The 24,961-nt window shown below is 46.1% G+C and overlaps 1 protein-coding gene across 2 annotated transcripts in view; it reads right to left on the bottom strand.

The window, feature by feature from the left end:
- Positions 1 to 24,961, bottom strand: part of CHD9 (chromodomain helicase DNA binding protein 9) — a 229,718-nt gene that overhangs the window by 203,469 nt on the left and 1,288 nt on the right. The gene's annotated exons all lie outside the window — the stretch shown is intronic.

Raw genomic sequence — 24,961 nt, 5'->3', positions numbered from 1 at the left:
TTCCTTCTAATAATCACCTACACACACACCCCTCCTCCCCGGCCCCCGTCAAACAGATCCAAGGACTCTGCCTACGCAAATGAGTGCATCTTATTTCCCTGAATCACATGACTGTGTCACAGATAGTCATGCGACCCAATCAGGATCAGTGAGACTTTTCCTAGGAGTTTTGAGAAAGAGATTCTCTCTGAAGATCTGGAAAGGATACAGGGGCTAAAACAGATGCTGTCATCTACTTTACGACTTTAACCCAAAACTCAAGTTGAAACATAAAAGATGGAGCCAAGAAGCAGACAGAAATCAAGTCCTGATTTTGAGATTAGAACCCCAAACCCAGCCAAGGCCACCAGTGATAATGTGATTTATAATAAGAAATATTTGGTCTTTTTCCATAGTTGCTTGCTTGGAGGTCCTAAAACTCTTGGAATTTCCTAAGAGAACAGAGCTATAAAGGTGTCCTTTGTTATGTTAATAATGTGGCTTTTGGAAAGTGCCTAAGGATGGGGGCTGGTTACCAAGAGAACCAAACAAGTGATTAGAAGATTGGAACTTTCAGTCTCACCCTTGTGGTCTTCCCCGGAGGGGAGAGGGTTGGAGACAGAATTCATTTCCCTGTGGGCAATGAATTAATCCATCAAGCCTAAGTGGTGAGGCCTACAAAAAACCCCAAAAGCACTCCATTCATAGAGCTTTCCGGTTGAACACGTGAACTGGGGAGAGTGGTGCACTGGAGAGGGTATGGAAGCTCTCCACCCTTTCTCTTCACCTTCCTCACGCACCTCTTCCACCATTTAGCTGTTCCTGAGTTACAGCCTTTTATAATAAACTGGTAATCTACTAAGTTTCTCTGAGTCCTGTGAGCTGCTCTAGCAAATTAAAAACACCGGAGGAAGAGGTCCAGGGAATCTCTGATATATAGCTAATTGGTCAGAAGCAGAGGCTGGACTTGTCATTGGTGTCTGACATGGGGTGGGCTTCGAGTGAAGGGCAGTCATGTAACCTGTGGGATCTTGTACTATCTCCAAGTAGATGGTGTCAGAACTGAATTGAATTGTGGGATACTCAGCTGGCATCTCAGAGAATTCCTTGTTGTTGTGGGGACCGACCCCAAAATCACACAATGGAAATTGGGTCCGAAACCTTTTCACCACTCCTGGACTTCTTAGCTTAAGATAAGCCCCTAAGTTCCTTTTTTGCCCAAAGGTGTCTTGGGTTGGATTTTCTGTTCCTGGTTACCAAGGTAATCCTAATGGATATGGCATTATCTCATTTAATCTATTCACCAACTGTGAGCTAAGTACTGGAACCTCTACAGATGAGAGAGCGAAACAGGCACAAAGAAGTGATGTAAGTAGTAGAGGCAGATTTGAACTCCGGTCTCCGGAGCCTGCATTCTATCCACTCTCCAGGGATTGAGAATACATCCAAGACTCACAATCAGCTCCATCACAGACTCTAGCCAGACAATGCAGAAGACCTAGGTTCGATCCCTGAGTCGGGAAGATCCCCTGGAGGAGGAAATGGCAATCCACTCCAGTATTCTTGCGAGGAGAATCTCATGGACAGAAGAGCCTGGTGGCCTACAGTCCATGGGGTCCCAAAGAGTCAGACATGACTGTGCAACTAACACTGTCACTTCCAGAGCATCTGCTGGCAGAGGAGAGCCCTGATTCTCCTGCAGCCAGTGGTTGAGGGAGGACCTAATTCACTTGGTGATCCCTGCCCCCATGTGCCCTCCTCCTGGAAGAAAAGCATGGATAGAGGAGGAGCTTAGTCAACTTCTGCAGGGTTTAAGCTTGGATGTCAAAGGCCTGGAGGGCTTGAAATGGCCCAATATCATCTCCTTCCAAGGACTGATGCTTCAGTGTCTATGTTTTTGGCTTCTATTCTCTTTTTTTTTTTTTTTTGGCCAGACCACATGACATATGGGATCTTAGATCCCCAGCCAGTGATGGAGGGGAAAGGGTGGAGAGTTTCCATGCCCTCTCCAGCTCACCCTTTCCCCAGTTCACATGTTCAACCAGGACGCTCTCTGAAGAGAGTCCTTTTGGGGTTTTAAGGAGGCCTCACCACATAGGCCTGATGGATTAAGTCATTGCCCATAGTGGATTGAACTCTTTCTCCAGCCCTCTCCCCTACCCCCAACTGTGGAAGCATGGAGTCCTAAACACTGGGCCGCCAGGGAATCCCCTAGAGTTCTACTCCTTTCTCTGCAGATCCCTGAGTCTGGTAAAATCCAGGGCTTACAACCTGAGCTGACAGTTTCATAGGAATAATGGCTTCGAGAAGGGTTTAGGGTACTAGGTATACGGTGGGGCTGGAAGAGGAAAAGGGTGCAACAAGGGACATCTGAGAACTGGGTACATTTCAGTTGGTTGAGGGAGCAAGTCAGCCATGTCATTTTGATAACCAGATCAAATAAGCTATCTGAGATATGCTACAAAATAACAGGGGGTGGGGAAAGGAGGTGGAGCTATAGATGAGATAAGATTGAGCATTAGTTGGTCATTGTAGAAGCGAGGTTTCCCGTGTGTGAGGGTTTATTCTGTCTACATGAGCATATGTTTGAAATTTTCCATAGTGATATTTAAAGTATAATGAATAATTTTTTTTAAATATGTTTTATGCTTTTATTCTTTGCAGAGCCCTTGACGCATGTCTTGTGTGCCCCTCACAAATGATTTTTTTCCTCCATTTTAAAGATGGTAAAACTGAGACTCAGAGAGGCTAAGTCACTTACACAAGGTAGAATCGAACCCAGGCTTTCCAACTCTTGTATTCCAAGGTTAGTCTGGGGTGGAGGGCAGCAGAGGCAGGTTGGCAGCCCCTGCTTGACAGGGACTGACAGGCAAGGATGGGGACAAGATGAGCCACTCCCGTCCACATCTGTCTTGCCCGGAGGCGGCCCAGCCTGTGTGTAACGGGTGTGGCACAGACAGTGGCAGGGCTTCAGGGTTAAGAGTGCCGAAGGGGGAAGCTCCCAGCCACTGATTTCACGTGTTCCGATTTCATGTGTTCCTCGGTAGTTAAGAAAACACTGGGTCTGGCACAGCAGGCTCTGGCTCCAGCCCCTTTCATGGGCATCCTGAGGACTGTTGCCTGAACATCTGGGTCTGATAAAGCCCACGTGGGGTTCTCCACCACCTCTGCCATAACCGTTTCCGCACATACCACTGAAGCTCTGTGAGTGTGGCTGGTCTTTTCTTTTCTTTCCTCCCAAACATATGGATTCCCAGCTCCGATTTCAAACTCAACGACTCCTCTGCTATAAACTCCCCCAAAGCTCTCAATTTCCTTTTTCCATTGCTCATTCTTTCCTAAAGTGCATGAAAAAGCCTCTCTTAGCTCTGTTCCAATTTCCTTGTTTATGAAAAAAGGGCAAGGAGAACAGTGATTTCAGTGATCAAAGTTAAGCAAGGCCTGATTCCTTCCTTAGGAGAACGCACCTCTATGACCCGGCAGATTCTGACTTCCCAGGTATGAGAGCAAATCACAGGAAAGCCCTGACTGCCCACCCCACCCCCCCAACCCCATCCCGCAATGCTCATCCTGCAGGAGGTCTGATACAGTGCAGTCTGCTTCCTTTATCTGGCTGAAACACGCACTTTGAAAGTCACTAATGGAATAGAAAGAAGGAAAGTCACGGGCATGATTCCCAGAAGGTTATTGCTGAAGTGGGAGTGTATTATCTGGGAAGGGAAGAACAGGTCCTTGCCTGCTCCTTAGCCTGTGGCCTGGTATTTCTTCATGATGATGGCAATGTATGACTTACAGGCAGAAAGAACCCAGTTTTGGGCACTGAAATATTGGACACATCAACATCAACAGGGTGAGGGAGGAGGAAAAGGGGCTCCTGAAGCATCTGGGGGACAGAAGATCCCCATCCAGGGAGAGACCTGCAGGTGCCTTCAGGGGCCCAGCAGATACCATTAGTGATGAAAGGTAGTGGACGCTGGGTTCAGCCTGGAGGAGGTGGTGATTTACTTGCTCAGTCACGTCTGACTCTTCTGTGACCCCATTGACTGCAGCCCGTCAGGCTCCTGTGTCCATGGGATTTCCCAAGCAAAAGTACTGGAGTGGGTTGCCATTTCCTTCTCCAGGAGCTCTTCCCAACACAGGGATCAAACCCTGGTCTCCTGTATTGCAGGCAAGCTCCTATATTGCAGGTGGATTCTTTACCAACTGAGCCATCAGGGAAACCACCTTCAGCCTGTTGGAGCCCGGGCAGTAGCAGTGGGGTCTGGAAACAGCACATCTTCTCAGTAAGGCACAGCAGCTGCTCACCTCTGGCTGGTTATTCCTGTGGGAGAACGTGAGCCTGGTGTTGCCAGATCTTGCATTTTTCCATAGACGTGGAGATCTGGATTTTATATGAAGTCTTCCAATTTGGGAACTGATTTCAGAAGAAAAATATTGCAAAGGCTGACCTTATGAGCTCAGTAAGATCTGTCTGGTGGTTAGCCCGGGTTTGCGGCCCCAACCTAGAGGCTCTACACGTGGTCAGCACGCCATTGGGAGAAGGAGCCAGGAGGTCAGATGCAGCCACGGGGCAGAGGGCCCCACCCGGGCCAGGAAGGAGGTGGCCCTGCCTGCTGATCCCTGGTTCATAAAACACTTGGAGGCTTCTGTCATGTTATCACACTGGATCAGCTGCCAGTTGGGTCCTTAACAATCACCCTCCCATCCTCTTTGGAAATTCTGCTCCCAAGGAAGTTCACGTGGCCAGCTCAGAACTCTTTCTTTGGGAGAGGCAAGTCGACACTTCAGCCTCTAGCCACATTTAAGATAACCTTCAAGACAACTTAAAATTCACCTGCCTGTGGAAGAGCAAGTGATACCTTCCTGTCTCTCAGGCTCAACAAAACCATGACCAGTACACGCATATTTAAGGAGCTCTTTTCCTCCCCCCAGAAAAGTCACACTGTGGCAGCCTGGATGGCGGGAAGGAGTTTGTGGGGGAGAATGAATACATGTATGAGTATGACTGAGTCCCTTTGCTGTCTACTGGAAACTATCACAACATCGCTAATCAGCTGTACACCAATATAAAATAAAAAGGTTTTTTAAAAGTCACATGGTGCTTTGAGGACAACTTCTGTTCCTCTCTGTGAGATAGAAAAGAGGCACAGAGTTGGGAGCTATTTGCCCAAAGACACATTTGCAAGGACTCTGAGCAGCTGGCAGAACCATGCACTAAGCTTTTTCTTTATTTTTTTTTAAGTTCAGGTGTCTTCCTGATTTGTACATAATAAAGGTTAAGTAGAATGTCCTCACAATGGGATGGTGCAGTAATCTAGAGGGCAGAGAGAGAGATGAGAAAAGATTTTAGGCATGGGAATTCTCAGAGGTCCAGTGGTTCGTACTCCTCGCTTTCACTGCAGGAGGCTTCGGTTCGATCCCTGGTGGGGGAACCTGGATCCAGCAAGTCACAAAGGTGTGATCATGGAATCTCTTTCCCTGGCATTACCTTTACTCTGCCAGTTAGGTTTGCAATTCCCTGTATACATGGGATGAGAAAGCTACATGGGAGGAGTTGACAAGAGCAGAGTTTCAGACCAAGGGAAAGTACATTGCACAAGCGATTGCCTGCAGCAGGGTGTGTGCGTGAATCTCAGGGTGTGTGTGTGTGTGTGTGTGTGTGTGTGTGGATTTGCATGCTTCATTTGTATGCAAGCCATTCTGGTAGGAGGAGAAAGGAGAAGTGTTGTTTCTATACTTCAGTAAATACAATACTTTCCTAAGAGAACCTTCTTAACTCCTGTCTCTCATCTCACCAACACACTTTTGCTATTCATCTAATCAATATATATTTATTGAGCACCTTCTTGGCATATGGCACTGTGATATGCACTGAGATTCCATCGATGAACAAGAAAGACTCAGTCTTCATCTGCAGGGGGTCCACAGTTCATGAAGGAGGCAGACAAGTGAATGGGAAGATGCCATTCTCAGACAGGGGACGTGGATAAGGAAAGGCCATGGAGGAGAAGGCGTGACCTGATAGGCTTGGGGGCGGAGTGTGGGAAATGGTATTCTGAGAAAACTGAGGTCTAAGCTGAGATCTGAAGGATGAGTTAGAATGAGCCAAGCAATAGGGAAGGGGAGCATTTCAGGCAGAGGAAACAGGATGAGCAAAGATCTGAGGATCACAGTTCCCCAGCATTGGATGAAAACCTGCTGTTTGAGCTAGGGTGAGTTCCATCGTGTGTGTGTGTGTGTGTGTGTGTGTGTGTGTGTGGTGGGGGTGGGGGTGGGAGTGGGGTGGGGGAGGTGGTTCGTGGAGTTCTGGAGCCAAGTATGGGACCAACATGGCACTGGTCAGAAGCCAACCTTGAAAATCATTGTTCTCTGATTTATTTATTTATTTATTTTTTTGTTCTCTGATTTAAACTGCTCAGTTAAGAGCATTTAAAATGCTCCCCGGGGACTTCCTTGGTGGTCCAGTGGTTGAGACTCCACACTTTCAATGCAGGGGGTGTGGGTTTGACCCCTGGTTAGGGAACTAAGATCCCACACGCCACATAGTCAAAAAATTTTTAAAATAAATAAAAATTTAAAAAAAATAAATGAAATGCACTCCAGTCGTTAGGGTTCCTAGAATACAGCATGGAGAACGAAGTGTTCAGGGGACACAAATATAGACCCTTATTCTGAGGAAAGACACAAACACTAAGGGTAAAGCCCAGAACCTGAGTCAAACTGACTTTTAAATTCCAATTTACAACAGAGGACATTCATACTGCTGCTTTGTCTCTCTCCCTTTCACACACTCACACACACATGCACACACGTGTGCAGGAGCACTCACCTGGTGAACTAGGCAGGTTAGGTTTTTTTTTAATGTTATTTATTTATCTGTTTGGCTGCACCAGGATCTAGTTCTCTGACCAGGGATTGAACCCCGGGCCCCCTGGTTGGGAAGCATGGAGTCAGCCATTGGACCACCAGGGACATCCCTATGCTATTTTTTTTTACAAAGAAAGAAACTGAGGTTCAAGGAGGCAAAGTATCCAAGGTCATGGGCTCATTCATTCCTTCACTGACTCAGCAACCATTAGTCGAGCACGTGCTGCTGGCAGGCTGGCCCTCGCTGCTACGGAAACAGCGGTGAATGACACACCCACCCCCCACTCAGGAGTCATGGTTCAAACCCACTGCTTCCAGTCCCCATCCCAGCGCCCCTCCCAATACACTGAACTGCAGTTGGATATGTGGTCTCTGGGGTCAACATTGCAGGAGACAAATGTTTTTGTCGGCACTATCCCATTCCTAAACATACCATCGAAGCAAAAACACCAGAGCTGCTACACAAATGTATCTTCAAGGCAAGGTGCAGACCCAGACTTTCCCTATAAGCCCCTCTCCTTTAGAAACTGTACCCACCAAAGGTTGTCCTGGCCCTGGTGGTCTCTGAGTCACTGAGAAATTTCCTGTTCCACCTCCACCCCCTGTACCAGTCCAAAGCGAATGCTTTTAAACCCTTACCTTGTCCAAGCCTTCCCTCTAAACACTGTCTCATGGAAGTCGGGATGGGATAAAGGTTCTTTCAGAGCAAAATGGGGAAGATTGAGGGGAAGAGCAGCAGGGAGCAAGCAAGGGAAGAGGAGACACCAGACCCACCCGGCTTCCCGCACCACAGTGCTGTGAGCCAAAGCTGGCCAAGGTCGGAGACGACTAGCAAAACCCAACCAGACAGACACCCAACCAGACAGACGGCCCTCAGATGCCTGGGAGAGGCTGGTACATCTCCCCAGAGCCTGGGCAATGTTATTTCCTGGGGCAAAGCAAGTCACAAAGGATGAAAGCTGATGACTGAATGTCTGGGGCTGGGTGGGAGGCCCTGCCAGGAGGTGGGGGGTGGCGCGGTGGAAAGGGAGGAGGGGTGGAGGCTTGGCTGGTTTTGCACAGACACATCTCTTCATTTTTCCAGACTGGAAAAAGCTGTTTGGGCTGTGCACATTTGCAGAGAGTCACGGTATTTACTACGCTTCCTGGCTCGACAGATTTCTTTCTGTCATTCAGTTGAATGCAGCTTGTATTTTTCAGAGCCAGAGCTGAACAGACCGTGGAGGCTCTTCTTCCCCCACGTTATGTTCAAAAACACAGCACGAGTGACTCAAAAAGCCAGGCCCGCATGGGTAGCAGGAGCGGGCGGGGGTAGCATGTTGTAGAGATAAAGAACCATGTTTAGACAAACAGTGTCTTCCCCTTGGAGGGGCTGAATGATGCTCCTTGTTTTCTCAGCCCACGTTGTGTTTTGAGCAGCCGGAAGAGCCAACTGCTGTAGTAGAAACTGATGCCTGCACTTCGCACGTGACTCTCTGTTATCAATACTGATGGCGGTGGGTAGTTCAGGGGAGTGCAATGAAGTCGTGAATAATAATACAGAAAATCCTTTCTTGGGACTTCCCTGGTGGTCCAGTGGTTAGGACTCTGTGCTTTCATTCCTGGGGGCCCAGGTGCAATCCCTGGTAGGGGAACTAAGATCCCACAAGCCATGCAGAGCAGTACAACAAAACAAACCAAAGTTATCTGTCGAACTGCCATATGCTAACACGTTAATGCAACTCAACAAACAGTAACCGAGCACATTTCATGTGCACAGTACGGTGCCAGGGGTGGAATGTCCATGCTGACCACAACTTAACATGCACTTTACCTTTTTAATAGCAAACGGCTTGTGAGCCCAATGGCATTCACAGCCAAACGTGGAATTTCCAGGCACCAGGGATAGGCCAAGTCAGTAAGGAAAGTCTTAGGGGTGGGGGTGGGGAGGGGAGAGCTTTGTCAAACCCCTTCACATCATTCTCCTAGGTTCCTGTATGTGTAATGCCAGCCCAACCAGCCAACCCACCACACTGAGAGTGTAGTCATCAAATCTTGCTCAGAACCTCAGAGTCATGCTGCCCAAGAGTGGGAGCTTCATCTTCAGAGATGACATAATGACATATTCAGACAACCTCTGACCTCACCAGCCAAGGGGAGGGTAAATAAACAAATACCACAGATGGCACAGGTTAGCATTACATGATGCCACGGTAAACAGCCTCTAATCCCATCCTCTTCTTGAACTGGCAAAGCACAGAGTCCTCTTGCATTAATTTAAAGAGACAAAGAACTCACCCAGGCTCCTCCTCAAACCTGCTTTTGAGTCAGGAGCCACAGGGTGTGGGAGGGGTGGAGGCAGGTGAAGGAAAGTGGGGGAGGGTCTCCGTGAGACCAAGGGAGTCGGGGGAGCTAGGAATTCGGTACAGTCCAAGTTGACGATGCCAGATGTAGCTCAATTTTTTTTTTCTTTGAAAAAAACTATTATGGGTTTCCTTTCCAAAGTGGAAATGCAGGGATAGAAAAATGAGTTTTGGTTGCCATGGAAATAGGAGTTGGCTGAGGCCTGCAGGAGCAGCAGCTGGAGCAGAGCAAGTGGCCGGGAACCTGGCCCCATGACAGAGGGGGGCTTCCGGCTGGGGATAAGACAACAACAGGCTTTAGCAGGAAGGAGAAGGAGGAAAGAAGACAGAAGAGGAGACAGAGATTGTGTCTCCAGACACCACAGCCTATAAATTCTGCAGACATTTGGAGGGCTACAGAACGGGGGGTGGGGGTGTGTGTGCATGCGTGTGCGGCTATGCTGTGTGCGTGTCCTCACAGGCCACAAAAAGGAGAAGGAAAATAAATCCAATGCCTGAAAAAGAGCGGCTGAGAAAAAGCTAAGACAGCTGAAGGGCTGGAGAGGAGAGGCCTGCCATTTAGAAGCCCTTCCAGGAGGCTGGGGAAATGCCTGAACAGGGACTGGCCCTCACACGCTGAACTCCCTCACCTTTTGTCCTCACTCAACTCCTCAAACTGAAACTGGCGTGGGCCAGTAACACAGCCATAAAATCCCCACAGCGTTAGCAAGACCATGGTGTGGGTAAGCTGGCTGTTCTGTTTCAGCTGTACCTCTGGCTGACTGCTTTTGTTCCAGGGAGAAAGTATCCAGGACTGTGGGGTCTTCCAGCCTGAGGCTTTAAAGAGGTCTGGAAGTTCTCAACATCACATTCTGGGAAGATGCTTTGATAAGGCCTCGGGGACTTCAAGCCTCTCCTGGATCCCTCAGCCGGGCCCACCTGAGGGAATATTTTGTCATTCCCACACCCACCCCAGTAACAGGAACCACTCACGCTCTTTCCTCCCATCACAGTGGGGGATAGTGGACAGGGAGACCTCACATTCATGAAGGGACTCCAAGTTAGGCTTTTGTCACTATATAGTCCCATTACTATATGTGCTGTCCCTGAGAAACACTGAGAAGAACATATGGTTTAAACTGACCACCATTCTGGTATCTTGTTTTATATTTCTTCATTTTGCAATATATCAGGAGCTTCAAAAAGTACAAGTGAGCACAAAAAAGAATAAAACACTTAGGACTAAATTGACCTAAGGAGGTGAAAGATTTGTACACTGAAAACTGCAAAACACTGCTGAAAGAAATGAAAGATAAAAATAAACGGAAAGACATCCCATGTTCATGGATTGGAAGACTTAATATTAAGATAATACTCCTCAAAGTGATCTACAGATTCACCTGCAATCTCTACCAGAATCCCAATAACAATTTTTTTTTGCAAAAACAGAAAAATCCATACTGAAATTCATAAGGAATCACAAGGAACCCCAAAAGCCAGAACAATCCTGAAAAAGAACAAAGCTGGAGAACTCAGACTTAGGATTTCAAATCTTTCAAAGGTATAGTAAACAAAAGAACATGTGACTGCTATACAGACAGATATGTAAACCAGTAGAATAGAAAAGAGAGCCTAGAAATGTACCCTGGAATATATATGGTCAAATAACCATTATGCCCTTATTTCAACAGGGTGCCAAAACCATTCATCAGGGAAAAGACGATCTTTTTAACAAACAGTGCTGCAAAAACTGGATATCCATATACAAAAGAATGAAGCTGGACTTTCACTTTATACCATATACAAAACTTACCTAAAATGAACCAAAGACTAAAACATAGGCTCTAAAACTGTAAACTCTTACAAGAAAACATAAAGGAAATGCTTTATGGCATTGGAATTGGCAATGTTAGGGTTAGGTTCAGGGTTAGGGTAATGATTGCTTGGATATGACAGCAAAAGCAGAAGCAACAAAAGAAAAACTAGGTAAACAGAACTTCACAAGGACACTGGTGAAAAGGGAGAAGGGAGTGAAAAGGGAGAATGGGAGAAAATATTTGCAAATCACGTATGTGATAAGGGATTAATATCCAGAATACACACAGAACGCCTACAACTCAACAACAAAAAACTCAATCTGATTAAAACTTGGACAAAAGATTTGAATAGACATTTCTCCAAAGAAGATATTCAAGTGACCAATAAGCACATAAACAGATGATCAACATCTTTAATCATTAGGAAAACGCAAATCAAATCTATGAGATCCTATTAGAATGACTGTTAATGAAAAAACAAATAATCAAAGCAGAAAATAACAAGTGTTGGCAAGGATGTGGGGAAATAGGAACCTCTGAGCATTGCTGGTGGGAATGTAAAATGGTACAGCCTCCGTAGAAAATGGTAGGCTGTTTCTCAAAAAATAAAATGTAGAGTTACCTTATGATCCATTATGGATATACAGCCAAAAGAGTTAAAAGCAAAAATATCTGTATACCCATGTTCATAGCAGTATTATTCACAACAGCCAAAAAGTGGAAGCAGCCCAAATGTCCATCAGCAGAAAAATGGACAAACCAAATGCTGTAGGTACATACAATAGAATAGAATTCAGCCTTAAAAAGGAAGGAAATCCTGACATATGCTGCAACGTGAATGAGCCTTAAAGACTTTATATTAAGTAAAATACTCCAGTCACATAAGGACAACTATTAAGTGATCCATCCTTGTAAGGTACCTAGGGTCGTCAAAATCACAGAGACAGAAAGTGGAATGGTGGTTGTCAGAGGCTGGAGGAAGGAGAAAATGGGGGAGGAAATCAAAACTGATTAAACAGTTAAATCCATTGTTCAATGAGTATGAAGTTTTCATTAGGAAGAAAAAGTTCTGGAACCACCTGGAGAGGGATTTTGGTGATGGCTGCAATTGTACTTAATGCCACCAAACTGTATACTTTCAAATGGTTAAAATGGTAAATGTTAAGCCCTGTATATTTTACCATAATTTAAATATACACACACACACACACACACGTATATAAAAGTTGGAAGTGACCTAGGGTCACTTCGACCTCTGGGAAGTCCAGTTAGGCCTTTGTAAAGGCATTTGTAAAGCCTCATCAGACAACCACTTTGCTTTCTTGAATTTCTTTTTCTTTGGGATGGTTTTGGAATATTACTCAGCCATAAAAAGGAATGAAATAGATCATTTGTAGAGGTGTAGAAGGCAATGGTGACCCACTCCAGTACTCTTGCCTGCAAAACCCCATGGACAGAGGAGCCTGGTAGGCTGAGGAAATGGCCTTTCCCCTGCTTCCTTTGTCTTGTTGAAACTCAGCACAGGTGCAGACGAGACCACAGACTGGTGTCGGGGTCTCAGAGGGTGCAAGCGGGATATAAAGATGAACAAAGACGAGGACTGTTGAGGGGAGGACTCGGGGGTCTCAAGCGATAAGGGCTGTTGGGCAAGAGTAGGCGCAGCAGGGCTCTGGCAGTTGGGAGGCAGAGGGAGGGGGCACTTCCCGCTGGGCTGCTGGGCGGTGCCCCAGGAAGTGGTGCTGAAGCGGGGTTGAGGGGCTGAGGATGTGCAGCTGTGTGAACTGCTGGAGGGCACTCGAGGTAGATTGTCTGGTGGGCGTGTGGTGTGACTGAGAGGCAGAAGTTGAAAAGGAAGATGAAAATGTTGTGCAGCCACCTGGAGCTGGAGAGAAGGCTGGTGGGCGGGGAGAGGAGGTGACCTGGGAGAAGGGGACCCCTCGCAGGAACTCTGGCACAGTCATCTGGGAAAGGAAGTGCTTGAAGCCATAAGGATGCCTTCATTCCTTGTGAAGGATGTTGGCCTTCATTTCTAACCATCTGGAACCAGAATCAGATGGAATGTGAATGCCAAACTAACAATAATAACAACTTATATTGACAGAGGACATGCTAAGTATGTCTTTAAAAAAAAATTGGAGTATAGTTGCTTTATAATAGTGTGTTAGTTTCTGCTGTACAATGAAGTGAATCAGCTATATGCATACATATATCCCCTCCTTCTTGGACTTCCTTCCCATCCCCCCAAATCCTACCCCTCTAGGTCACCACAGAGCATCGAGTTGAGCTCCTTGTGCTATACAGCAGCCTCCAACTAGCTATCTGTTTCACACATGGCAGCCCACCAGGCTCCCTCATCCCTGGGATTCTCCAGGCAAGAACACTGGAGTGGGTTGCCATTTCCTTCTCCAATGCATGAAAGTGAAAAGTGAAAGTGAAGTCGCTCAGTCGTGTCCGACTCTTTGCGACCCCATGGACTGCAGCCTACCAGGCTCCTCTGTCCATGGGGTTTTGCAGGCAAGAGTACTGGAGTGGGTCGCCATTGCCTTCTACACCTCTACAAATGATCTATTTCATTCCTTTTTATGGCTGAGTAATATTCCAAAACCATCCCAAAGAAAAAGAAATTCAAGAAAGCAAAGTGGTTGTCTGATGAGGCTTTACAAATGAGTGCCAAAGAATTTATGCTTTCAAATTGTGGTGCTGGAGAAGACTCTTGCGAGTCCCTTGCACTGCAAAGAGATCAAACCAGTCAACGTAACAGAAATCAACCCTGAATATTCACTGGAAGGACTGATGCTGAAGCTGAAGCTCCACTCCTTTGGCCATCTGATGGGAAGAGCCTACTCACTGAAAAGATTGAAGGCAAAATGAGAAGGAGGTTGCAGAGGACGAGACGGTTAGATAGAATCACCAACTCAAAGAACATGAATTTGAGCAAACTCTGGGAGACAATGACAGACAGGGAAGCCTGGTGTCCTTCAGTCCATGGGGTCGCAAAGAGTCAGAGACGACTTAGTGACTGAACAGTAACAACAGCAACAATATTCCATTGTGTATATGTATCACATCTTTATCCATTCATCTATCAATGGGCATTTAGGTTGCTCCCATGTCCTGTCTACTGCAACAAATATTGGGGTGCGTGTGTCCTTTTGAATTATGGTTTTCTCAGAGTGTATGCCCAGTAGTGAGATTGCTGGGTCATATGGGAGGTCCACTTTCAGTTTTTTAAGGAACCTCTGTACTGTTCCTTATAGTGGCTATATCAATTTATAAACAACCCAATCAAAAAATTAAAAAAAAAAAAGGGTGGAAAACCTAAACAGACATTTCTTCATAGAAAACATACAGATGGCCACAAGGCACATGAAAAAGATGCTCAACAGCACTAATTATTAAAGAAATGCAGATCAAAACTACAATGAGGTTATCACCTCACACTGATCAGAAGGGTCACCATGAAAAAATCTACAAACAGTAAATGCTGGAGAGGGTGTGGAGAAAAGGGAGCTCTCTTGCACTGTTGGTGGGAATGTAAATTGAAACTAAGAGCATCTTAATAACCCTAAGTGGCGGGCAGCAATCTCAGCTCCATTTTCAGCTGGGAAAACCGACGCCCCAGCAGTAGAGGAACCTGCCAAGAACGCACACACGGCCAGGAAGTGGTGGAGCCGGTGTGTGAACCCAGGCCTACATGGGTCCCAAACTCCAACATGTATAAAAAAGGCCTCGGGAGCTACTTTAAAGAGAACTTTGCAGGTGGCTCAGTGGTAAAGAACCCGCCTACCAAAGCAGGAGACACTGGTTTGATCCCTGGATGGGAAGACCCCCTGGAGAAGGAAATGGCAACCCACTCCAGTACTTTTGTCTGCAGAATTCCATGGACAGAGGAGCCTGGTGGGTCACAAAAAGCCGTACACAGCTGAGCGTGCACACGCAACTTGGACAACGCGTGCGAGCCAGTTTAAAAACACAAACTCCATTCCTAGTGGCCAAAGCTAGAATAACTTGAGCAACAAAACAAAGTAGCATTGGATTATAGCCTGGGGTATAAGATAAAATCCACAAGTCCATACTATTACTAATAACAAGAAAAATTAATCAGTGGGAGAGAGGAGTTCAACCTCCCCTGCACAGTTCTAAACTCTGGCTTCCCCAGTGGTTAAGAATCCACCTCCCAATATAGGGGATCCCCGGTTGGGGAACTAGGATCCCACATGCCACGGGTCAACTAAGCTTGCACACCACAAGTAGAGAGAAGCTCTATTGCCATAAGAAAGATCCCACACATTGTAACTAAGACTGGACAGCCAAATAAATAAATAATGTAGACACATGACCCTAAAGGAGGAGGGGTAGAACTGTACATAAGAATCTTCCTTTCAAGAGAACAGTATGACAAATGCAACCTCAGCCGGGTGACCCAGGGCAGTAGCAACAGTGGAAAGTCATGTTGGTATCACGGACATGTGATGTGATAAAAAGAGGCACTTTATATCTGCGGAATTTATTTTCACTTTATTTCCTCGCCAAGACCTATAACCTGAGTCCAACTGTGAGAAAAATATCACACAAATTTCAACAGGGTGGTATTCTGACAGTACATTTGTCTGGTACCCCTGAAAACTGGCAAGGTGAGTCAGACAAGGGAGTTCTGAAACATGGTCACAGCCAACAGGAGCCTAAGGAGACGTGACCACTAAGGGATGACCCTAGAGATCTGGTGGTTAAGAATCTGCCTTCCAATGCAGGGGACGTGGGTTCAATCCCTGCTTGGAGAACTAAGGTCACACAAGCCGTGCCACAACTAGAGAGCCCCCCACTCCGAGCATCACCATGAAGACCCAATGCAGCCAGAAATAATAAAATGAAATAATGTAGGACAGTAGACGAGATCCTGGAATTTTAAAAAGGGCATTAGGTAAACACTGAGAAAATCTGAATAAACTGTGGGTTTGGGTTATCCATCATGTATCAGTGTGGTTCATTAATTAGAACCAATGGACTGTGGGTTACCAAACGGTTAGTAGGGGAACCTGGGTATGGGGTGTATGGGAACTCTCTACTGTCATCACAAGTTCTCTGTAAATCTAAACTGGTAAAAAAAAACCCCAAAGTCTACTAAAAACAAATTCCTGGGTTGACCCTCAGAACCCTTGGCTTTGTGGTGCACATTTGCACAGCTGTAGCGGGGCTGTGAAGGAAGCCAGGCCCACCAGCTGCCTGCTGACAGACTGAGGAGAAGCAGCGGATACAGCCAGAGCTCGCAGGGAGAGGGGGCCTTTCACTCCAAGGACGCTGCAGGAACCTCCTCCATCCGACTCCCCTAACTGAGGAGCTGTGCCTTTCTCATTAGACTGGCAGGCTTCTTCAAGTGAGAAGTGGAGCTCCCTGGTCAGCCCACGTTTCCTCTTGAGGTGCTCCAGGAGATCCTTCTCTAAATGCATTTTATCTTCCTTTATGTAAGTCAAGGTTCTTTATATGGGTGGGAAAAGAGGTTATGTGCAAAGTGCACATTAAAAAAATTTGAAGGACAGTTAATTTACAGTGTTGGGTTAAGTCTCAAGTGCACAGCAAAGTGATTCAGTTATACATATATAAATATCTCTTATTGGGCCACACCGTGTGACTTAATTCGCCTGTTAGGGGCTGAACCTGCACCCCCTGCATTGGAAGCATGGAGTCTTCACCACGAGGGAAGGAGTTTTCACCATGATCACCAGGGATGTCCCAACAAAATGTACACTTTAAAAAATATATATTTATTTATTTGGCTGCATTGGTTCCTAGTTCGAGGCATGCGAGCTCGTAGTTGTGGCATGTGAAATCTAGTTCCCTGACCAGGGATTGAACCCAGACTCCCTGGATTGGGAGCTCGGACCACCAGGGAAGTCCCCAAAATGTACATTTTTAATGGCTGGCAAAAGGTCTCTTTGCTCCAAAACAACAGGATTCCTAACTCCTTGTTTTTTGTTTTAAAGATTCCTTTATTTCTTTTTGGCTGTGCTGGGTCTTCGTCACTGTGCTCAGTTGCGGGGAGCTGGCGCTACTTTCTGTTGTGGTTCTTGCGCTTTTTTTTGGGGGTGGCTTCTCTTGTTACGGAGCGTGGCTCTAGGGTGCATGGGCTTCAGTAGTTCGGTTCCTGGGCTCTGGAATACAGGCTCAGTAGTTGGGGCACATGGGCTTGGTTGCTCCACAGCAAGTGGGAACTTCCTGGACCAGGGATGGCACCCTTGTCCCCTGTGTTGGCAGGTGGATTCTTAACCACTGAGCCACCAGGGAAGCCCCACTCCTAACTCTACAGATAAGCGTAAGTGTTGGTCACGAGCAGCATACTCCACAATTTATTGGGTTTAGTGCCTTAAACCTCCTCTCCTGGCCCCTTTTTCTTCAACACACCTTGTACCCCAGTCTTCAGGCATAGACAAGTGATAACAGTAGTAACAGCTTAAAATTGTGATCCTGCCAATTCTATAATGGAACAAAACTCAATATCCTGGAAAGCTGCTTCTTGATTGCAAGAAGCTATGACATAGAGGGACACAGCAAGTCACCCTGAAATGTGGGGGCAGTATATCAGTAGTATGCACACGAAACGTCTGTGATTACTGATCTGCAAAAGTTCTTAAGGATAGGACAGGATGTTCCTCTGGTCAAAGCAGGAAGAGCAACGCCTGGAAATCAGATCAAAACTTGACAATGGGAGGGATGGGAGAGGCCAATTGCATGAACATAAAATGAAGGAATGTTGGGTAGAGAGACACGGTAAACTTGTGAGGAGCTGAGAAAAAAGGGTAAGAAAGAGCAAGCCTTTGAGAGTTTATCTTTTCTTTCATATTGTCCACAGTAGTGGAAATCCCTTGAGCCTTACAGGCAGCTCAGAGCTTCCTGGAAGTCTTTCTTAATCAGAATCTTAAGATTGGTCCAGGGAGCAGTAGGAAGGCAAAGATTGGTTTATTGATTAGTCATGAGCAGGAGAATTAGGCCGAGAGTCATTCTGGACTCCTGTGTCCCTCAGAGGATATAAATACCTCGGGCCATCCTGGCTATGAAAATCATTCATCTTGTTCACCTTGTTTGAATTCCATGAATACCAACCTACTAGCTAGAATCTGGCATCCCCCGTGACTTTTCTACAGGGGAAAGAATGTGCTGACAGGCTGACATGAAGATTTCAGCCTGCTTCATGGTGCTTGTCCCATCTCACGTATTTGTGATCTGGCTTCCTCACCAGGCTGCTGTGAATTTGGTGAGTCTGTCCCTTTCAGCCTGATCAGCTTCACATGCGATAAAGGCTCTCCCTCTGTAACCTGCAAAGAATGAGTGGCATCACCAGCCTCCAGCTTCCCCCACCCACCCCTCCACCCTGCCCCAGTCACGCTGGCCCTGAGGGGTTCTTCTCCCGACATCACTAGCCAGCTGCTCTTTGCCACGTCAATCACTCCGACCACAGCCATCTCCCCTGAGCCCCGAATGAGCTGTGGGAGGCCTGCAAAAAAAAAGTGCTAGAGCCACCAAAATAAGTTCTGTTGAGTAGAAAAGAATAAGGAAGAAAGAAATTCTGGGCTTGGGCGGTGGGGTGGGGGAGATGCCAAGAACACTTGATAGAAAGAAAGCGGAAGGAACTGGCAGTGCTTAATCTAGAGCAGGGAAGATCCCAGAGGGCCAATGGGTTCCTAGCCATCAAATATCTGAAGGACTGCAGTGATGCAGGGGGGATACATCTGTTCCCTGGGGTTCTGGAAGAAAGTACAGCAACCATGGGGGTGGCAGATACAGGGAGACAGGTTTCAACAAGATAAAGTAGAGAAACTTAAAAAAATTTGAGGGGTGGCCACATCTTACAGCATGCAGGATCTTGGTTCCCCAACCAGGGATGGAACCTGGGCCTCCTGCCTTGGGAGCATGGAGTCTTAACGACTGGGGAAGTCCACCTAAAGGGGAATTTTTGAAGGTAATACCCCTTTAATATCAATCCTTCAAATATCATCAAATAAGTTCTTTAAAGTTTTTTTTTTTTTTTTTTAATGTGGACCATTTTTAAGATCTTTATTGAATTTGCTACAGTATTGCCTCTGTTTATATTTTGGTTTTTAGGCTGCGAGGCATGTAGGGTCTTAGCTTCCGGACCAGGGTTCAAGTCCGAACCCCCTGCATTTGAAGATGAAAACTTAACCACCGGACCACCACGGAAGTCCCAAATATTATCACTTTTTTTTCTTTCTTCTTTCTTTGTCAGGTTTGTGAGATGCAGTGTAACTAATCGGGAACACAGATTGGAACAGGAACGCCTGGGTTCATTTTCCAGTTCTGTCTCTTTCTGTTGTTGGTGGTTAGCAGCTAAGTCATGTCTGACTCTTTGAGACCCCATGGGCTGTAGCCCACCAGGCTCCTCTGTCCAGTTCTGTCACTTACTAGCTACATAACTTTGGGCAAGTTACCTTACTTTCCTATGCCTGTTTTCTCCACTAATAATTGTACCTACCTCAAATAGTACCTAACCCATGTGATTGTGCTGAGGACTGGTCAAATTATACATGCAAAGTGCTTAGAATAGCACCCAGTAAGCAGTATGTTCTTAGTAAGTGGTAGCAATTATTACTATTTTTATTACAATCTAATATCACTTATACTATTATGTACTATTTTTCTTTAAGGAGACACATTATTTCTATAAATTTTTTTGAAAGGAAACTTCATATTATTACTGTAAAGGCAAAGCCAGAAGCACTTGCCATGTACAGATGGCAACTGTACAAATAAACATAAAACAATGTTATTAAATCTTAGCTAGCTACTGTTGCCTGTTCCATCCCCTCAATTTGAGGACTACTGCTTTTTCCCTAAGAAGGGAGACAAGTAAGTGTTACAAAAAACAGTCTGGTACTTCACTGAGACTTCTTTTGTTGACTGTGGTCAAAAGGAAATGAAGTGTTAGTCACTCAGCTACATTCGACTCTTTGCGACCTCCCAGACTGCAGCCCACCAGGCTCCTCTGTCTGTGGAATTCTCCAGGTAAGAATACTAGATTGGGTTGCCATGCCCTTCTCCCAGGGATCTTCCCAACCCAGGGATCAAACACAGGTCTCCTGCCTTGCAGGCATATTCTTTACCCTCTGAGCCAGGGATAGACTGTGGTCAGAAGGGAAAGTCTGGCAAGTTCAAGGTAGTGAAAAGCTGCAGCTCCTCCTCTGGGGAGAGACAGCAGCAAAGTGCTGGGGAGGGAGGCAGTGCAGGATCAAAGAGATGGTTTAAAAAGGAAATAACTTCTTTTTCTCGAATGAGGTTTCGTGATCTTCAGTGCCATGACGGTCTGTCACACAAAATCATCTCAACCGTCACCCAGTGGTATGATGGTTATTTTTTAGTTGCTAAGTTGTGTCCAACTCTTTGAGACCCCATGGGCTATAGCCCACCATGCTTCTCTGTCCATGGGCTTTCTCAGGCATGAATACTGGAATGGATTGCCATTTCCTTCTCCAGGGGATCATCCCAACCCAGGGATTAAACCCATATCTCCTGCATTGGCAGCCAGATTCTTTACTGCTGAGTCACCAGGGAAGCCCAGTGGTATGATCAGTTCAGTTCAGTTCAGTTGCTCAGTCGCGTCTGATTCTTTGTGATCCCACGAATCGCTGCACGCCAGGCCTCCCTGTCCATCACCAACTCCCAGAGTTCACTCAAACTCATGTCCATCGAGTCAGTGATGCCATCCAGCCATCTCATCCTCTGTAGTCCCCTTCTCCTCCTGCCCCCAATCCCTCCCAGCATCAGGGTCTTTTCCAATGAATCAACTCTTCACATGAGGCAGCCAAAGTATTGGAGTTTCAGCTTCAGTATCAGTTCTTCCAATGAACAACCAGGACTGATCTCCTTTAGGATGGACTGCTTGGATGTCCTTCCAGTCCAAGGGACTCTCAAGAGTCTTCTCCAACACCACAGTTCAAAAGCATCAATTCTTTGGTGCTCAGCTTTCTTCACAGTCCAACTCTCACATCCATACATGACCACTGGAAAAACCATAGCCTTGACTAGACGGACCTTTGTTGGCAAAATAATGTCTCTGCTTTTGAATATGCTATCTAACTTGGTCATAACTTTCCTTTCAAGGAGTAAGTGTCTTTTAATTTCATGGCTGCAATCACCATCTGTAGTGATTTTGGAGCCCCCCAAAATAAAATATGACATTGTTTCCACTGTTTCCCCATCTATTTCCCATGAAGTGATGGGACCAGATGCTTTGATCTTAGTTTTCTGAATGTTGAGCTCTAAGCCAACTTTTTTCACTCTCCTCTTTCACTTTCATCAAGAGGTTTTTTTAGTTCCTCTTCATTTTCTGCCATAAGGGTATGATCTGATGCTGCTGCTGCTAAGTTGCTTCAGTAGTGTCCGACTCTGTGCGACCCCATAGACCACAGCCCACCAGGCTCTCCTGTCCCTGGGATTCTCCAGGCAAGAACACTGGAGTGGGTTACCATTTCCTTTTCCAATGCATAAAAGTGAAAAGTGAAAGTGAAATCACTCAGTCGTTTCTGACTCTTAGTGACCCCATGGACTGCAGCCCACCAGGCTCCTCTGTCCATGGGATTTTCCAGGCAAGAGTACTGGAGTGGGATACCATTGCCTTCTCCAAAGGGTATGATCAGTATGCTTCAAAAAGCAAAATTAGAAACACGTTGTAGACCACCATACTCACCAGCGCCCCCAGAGGACACCTGCAGCAGTTTCCAAGTCACACCTGCTGCCTCTCACGTCCTTCTACCTGAAGGCATTTTTTGGCTACAGGGTGTGTTCTCCAGACTGCATGCAGAAATTGGGGGGAATACTGGGACACACAGTCTCTCTAAGAATCCCCAGAGAGGCTGAGCCTTTTGTCCCACAGTAACTCATTCATCAACACAACCTTTACTGGATTTCCTTTCTTCCCCAGTCCATTTCAGTCTCACTGGGCTTTCTGGGATCACCTTCCAAATAAATTTTAGGCACCCAAATCCTGGTCTCATGATGTGCTTTAGGGAAACCCCAACTATGGCACAGTTTAACTATGGCGCTGAAGAAATGGCTGGGAGTACTCCTTGGAGCTTCATGAATTGGGAAAGAATTCAAGTAAGAGGACATTTAGTATCCTTCTGACACTTAGGTCCATGATTCTAGATCGAGAGTCAGCAAACTACAGCCCATGGCTCACAGGCACCCCCATCCCCCACCTGTTTTTTCACAGCCTGTAAGCTAAGAATGGCTTTTACAATTTTAAATGGTTGGGGAAAAAATCAAAACAAGAATAACGTTTTGTGGCCCATAAAAATGATATAAAACCCAGATTTCAACATCCATCAATGAAGTTTTATTGGAAACACAGCTACACTCATTCAGTCCCATACCATCTATGGCTGCTTTTACTCCATAACTGCAGGGTTGAGTAGCTGCAACTTAAACCCTAATGAGTTTCAAACAAGTCAATCCTAAAGGAAATCAACCCTGAATATTCACTGGAAGGACTGATGCTGAAGCTGAAGCTCCAATACTTTGGCCACCTGATGCAAAGAGTCAACTCACTGGAAAGACTCTAATGCTGGGAAAGATTGAGGGCAGGAGGAGAAGGGGGCAACAGAGGATGAGATGGTTGGATGGCATCACCAACTCAATGGACATAAGTTTGAACAAGCTCTGGGAGACAGCGAAGGACAGGGAAGCCTGGTGTACTGCAGTCCATGGGGTCACAAAGAGTCAGACACAACTTAGCAACTGAACAACAGCAACAGCTGAAACTCTATGGTCCGCAACACTCAAAACATTTACAGAAGGGTTTGCTGACCCCTATTCCAGATCATTATCCTGTGGGGACAAGAGGCAGATTGAGACCTTGTTGCCCCTGGGTGGACAGCCTATCACCAGACCTAGTATTGAGGGGTTTTTTGGATCAGCCACTCACATTTCCTTTTCTTACATCTCTGTGGCCTCCCTCTGCTCTCTGCAGGTACTTAGGACTCTTCTCCTGAGACATTAACGTTTTAACACCAAGAATAATTTCATTTTTAAAAGGACATGAGATCTTGTCTTCTCCCACACTCTGCTGTTCCAGGTGGTTTCATCCGCTCTGGATGGCTTCATTCAGTAACTGATTTCTCCCCAAACCAAACCAAATCCCTGGACCAAGATCATGTCCTGAGATCTCAGACCAACACTCAAACGTCTGTTCAACATTAGATCCAGATCAGGTTGGGGAGGTGGGTTTTACCGCTTACCAGTGGTATAACCTTGAGCAAGGCATATAGTTGTCCAGGGCATCAATTTCATCACCTGTCAAAGGTAAAAACTATCCTGCCTCGCCTGCCAGGATTTCTGTGCTAACTGGACGCAAGGAGAGCTGCCCACGAAACACTGCCACCTGGCCCCAGACTCCTTCTCCAGCATATTACTACAGTATTAGACTTCTGCTTCCTCCACACGCCCTGCACACTGGCTTTTCTTGAGCTCCTTGACTTTGCTACCTGTTGGCCTTTGCATATGCTGTTTTTCCTCCCTGGAACATGTTTTCCCCATCCCACCCTCTGTCTGGCTGCTTCTCAGCCTTTTTAACCCTCAATCCAAGGCAGGTCCCTTCGGTATGCCTCTCCATCTTTGTGCTGGATTCTCTCACTGCATGTGCAGTAATTTCTAATTAGAGTCAATTCTCATTATTCACAGTGGTTATGTTCTCTGAAGCTGCCATGAACATGAAATTAGCAAATACTGAACCACTGCTCCTAAAGGGAACAACCTAAGGGTAGGTTTCTGCAAGCCTCTGGTCACATTTTCCTCAACAGATCAATACCTAACCTTGTTTTATGTGTGTTTCTGTTTCATTACCCCTTATTTAATATATATTGTTGATTCACTGACATTGAACTCACGGCCAGTACCACTACAACTCAGGCCTGAACAAAGCTTATCAAATATACATTTTCCCCATAAGGCACAACACAGCCTTCCTGGGCTTGGGAACGCTAGATAGCAGCACTTCAGCAGTATGTTTGGGGGCTGATTTTTTTCCCCAAACTTATTTTTAATTGAAGGAAAATTGCTTCACAATATTGTGTTAGAAAGAAATTTAAGTCACTCATTTGTGTCCAACTCTTTGCAACCCTATGCACTGTGGCCTGCCAGGCTCCTCTGTCCGTGGAATTCTCCAGCAAGAGGACTGGAGTGCATTGCCATTTCCTCGGCCTCTGCCTTACATCAACATGAGTCGGCCAGAGGTATTCATGTGTCCCCTCCCTCTTTGACCTCCTTCCCACCTCCCACCCCATCCTATCCCTCTAGGTTGTTAGAGAGCCCCGGGTTGAGTTCCCTGAGTCATGCGGCAAATTGGTCTTGGGGGTGATTTTTAAACAGCAAAATCACCAACAAAACACACAAAAAATGCGAAAACAACAAAAAACAAGCCAAGGCACTAAACAGACCATAAAAGGGATGCTTGCTCAGTTCTGAGAGTTGGAACAAGAAGGCAGGGTCATCTCGTTTCGACCTCGGGTGGGAACAAGTGTGTTGAGTGACTCGAATTTTCTGCCATCCTGTTCACGTCCATGAATGACCATGAGAAGTGCTGAAGATACCGATTTGGGGGTTACAAATCAATTTTAGCGAGTGGGAGAATTCGCAAATACAGAGTCTGCAAACAAGGAGGATCCACTGTACTTCCTTCTCATTTCTCTCATTCACTAGAGTGTGAGTTCACTGAGGGCTCGTTTGCCTCTTACCCACTGTTGGATCTGTAGCATCTGGATTACAACCTGGCACACAGTAGGCTTTCCACAAGACATCCAATTTAAATGAGCCCATGAGTCAGTTCTGTGAAAGTGCTCCACTGGAAGCAATGCCAGCTAGTGTTTGCAGAGGAGGCACCATGAGCTGCCCTGTGTAATGTGCTTTTTCTATGTTTCCTCCATCAAAAAGGGAAACAGCAACTCATTGTACTTTTGCCACGGGCTCTAGAAT

This window comes from Bos grunniens, chromosome 18, assembly GCF_055505025.1.
Source record: "Bos grunniens cultivar Pamir isolate PY7600 chromosome 18, Bosgru_T2T1.0, whole genome shotgun sequence".
In the NCBI taxonomy this organism is placed as follows: Eukaryota; Metazoa; Chordata; class Mammalia; order Artiodactyla; family Bovidae; genus Bos; species Bos grunniens.
The sequence above is the reverse complement of the archived record's forward strand: the minus strand, read 5'-3'. Positions and strand labels throughout refer to the sequence as shown.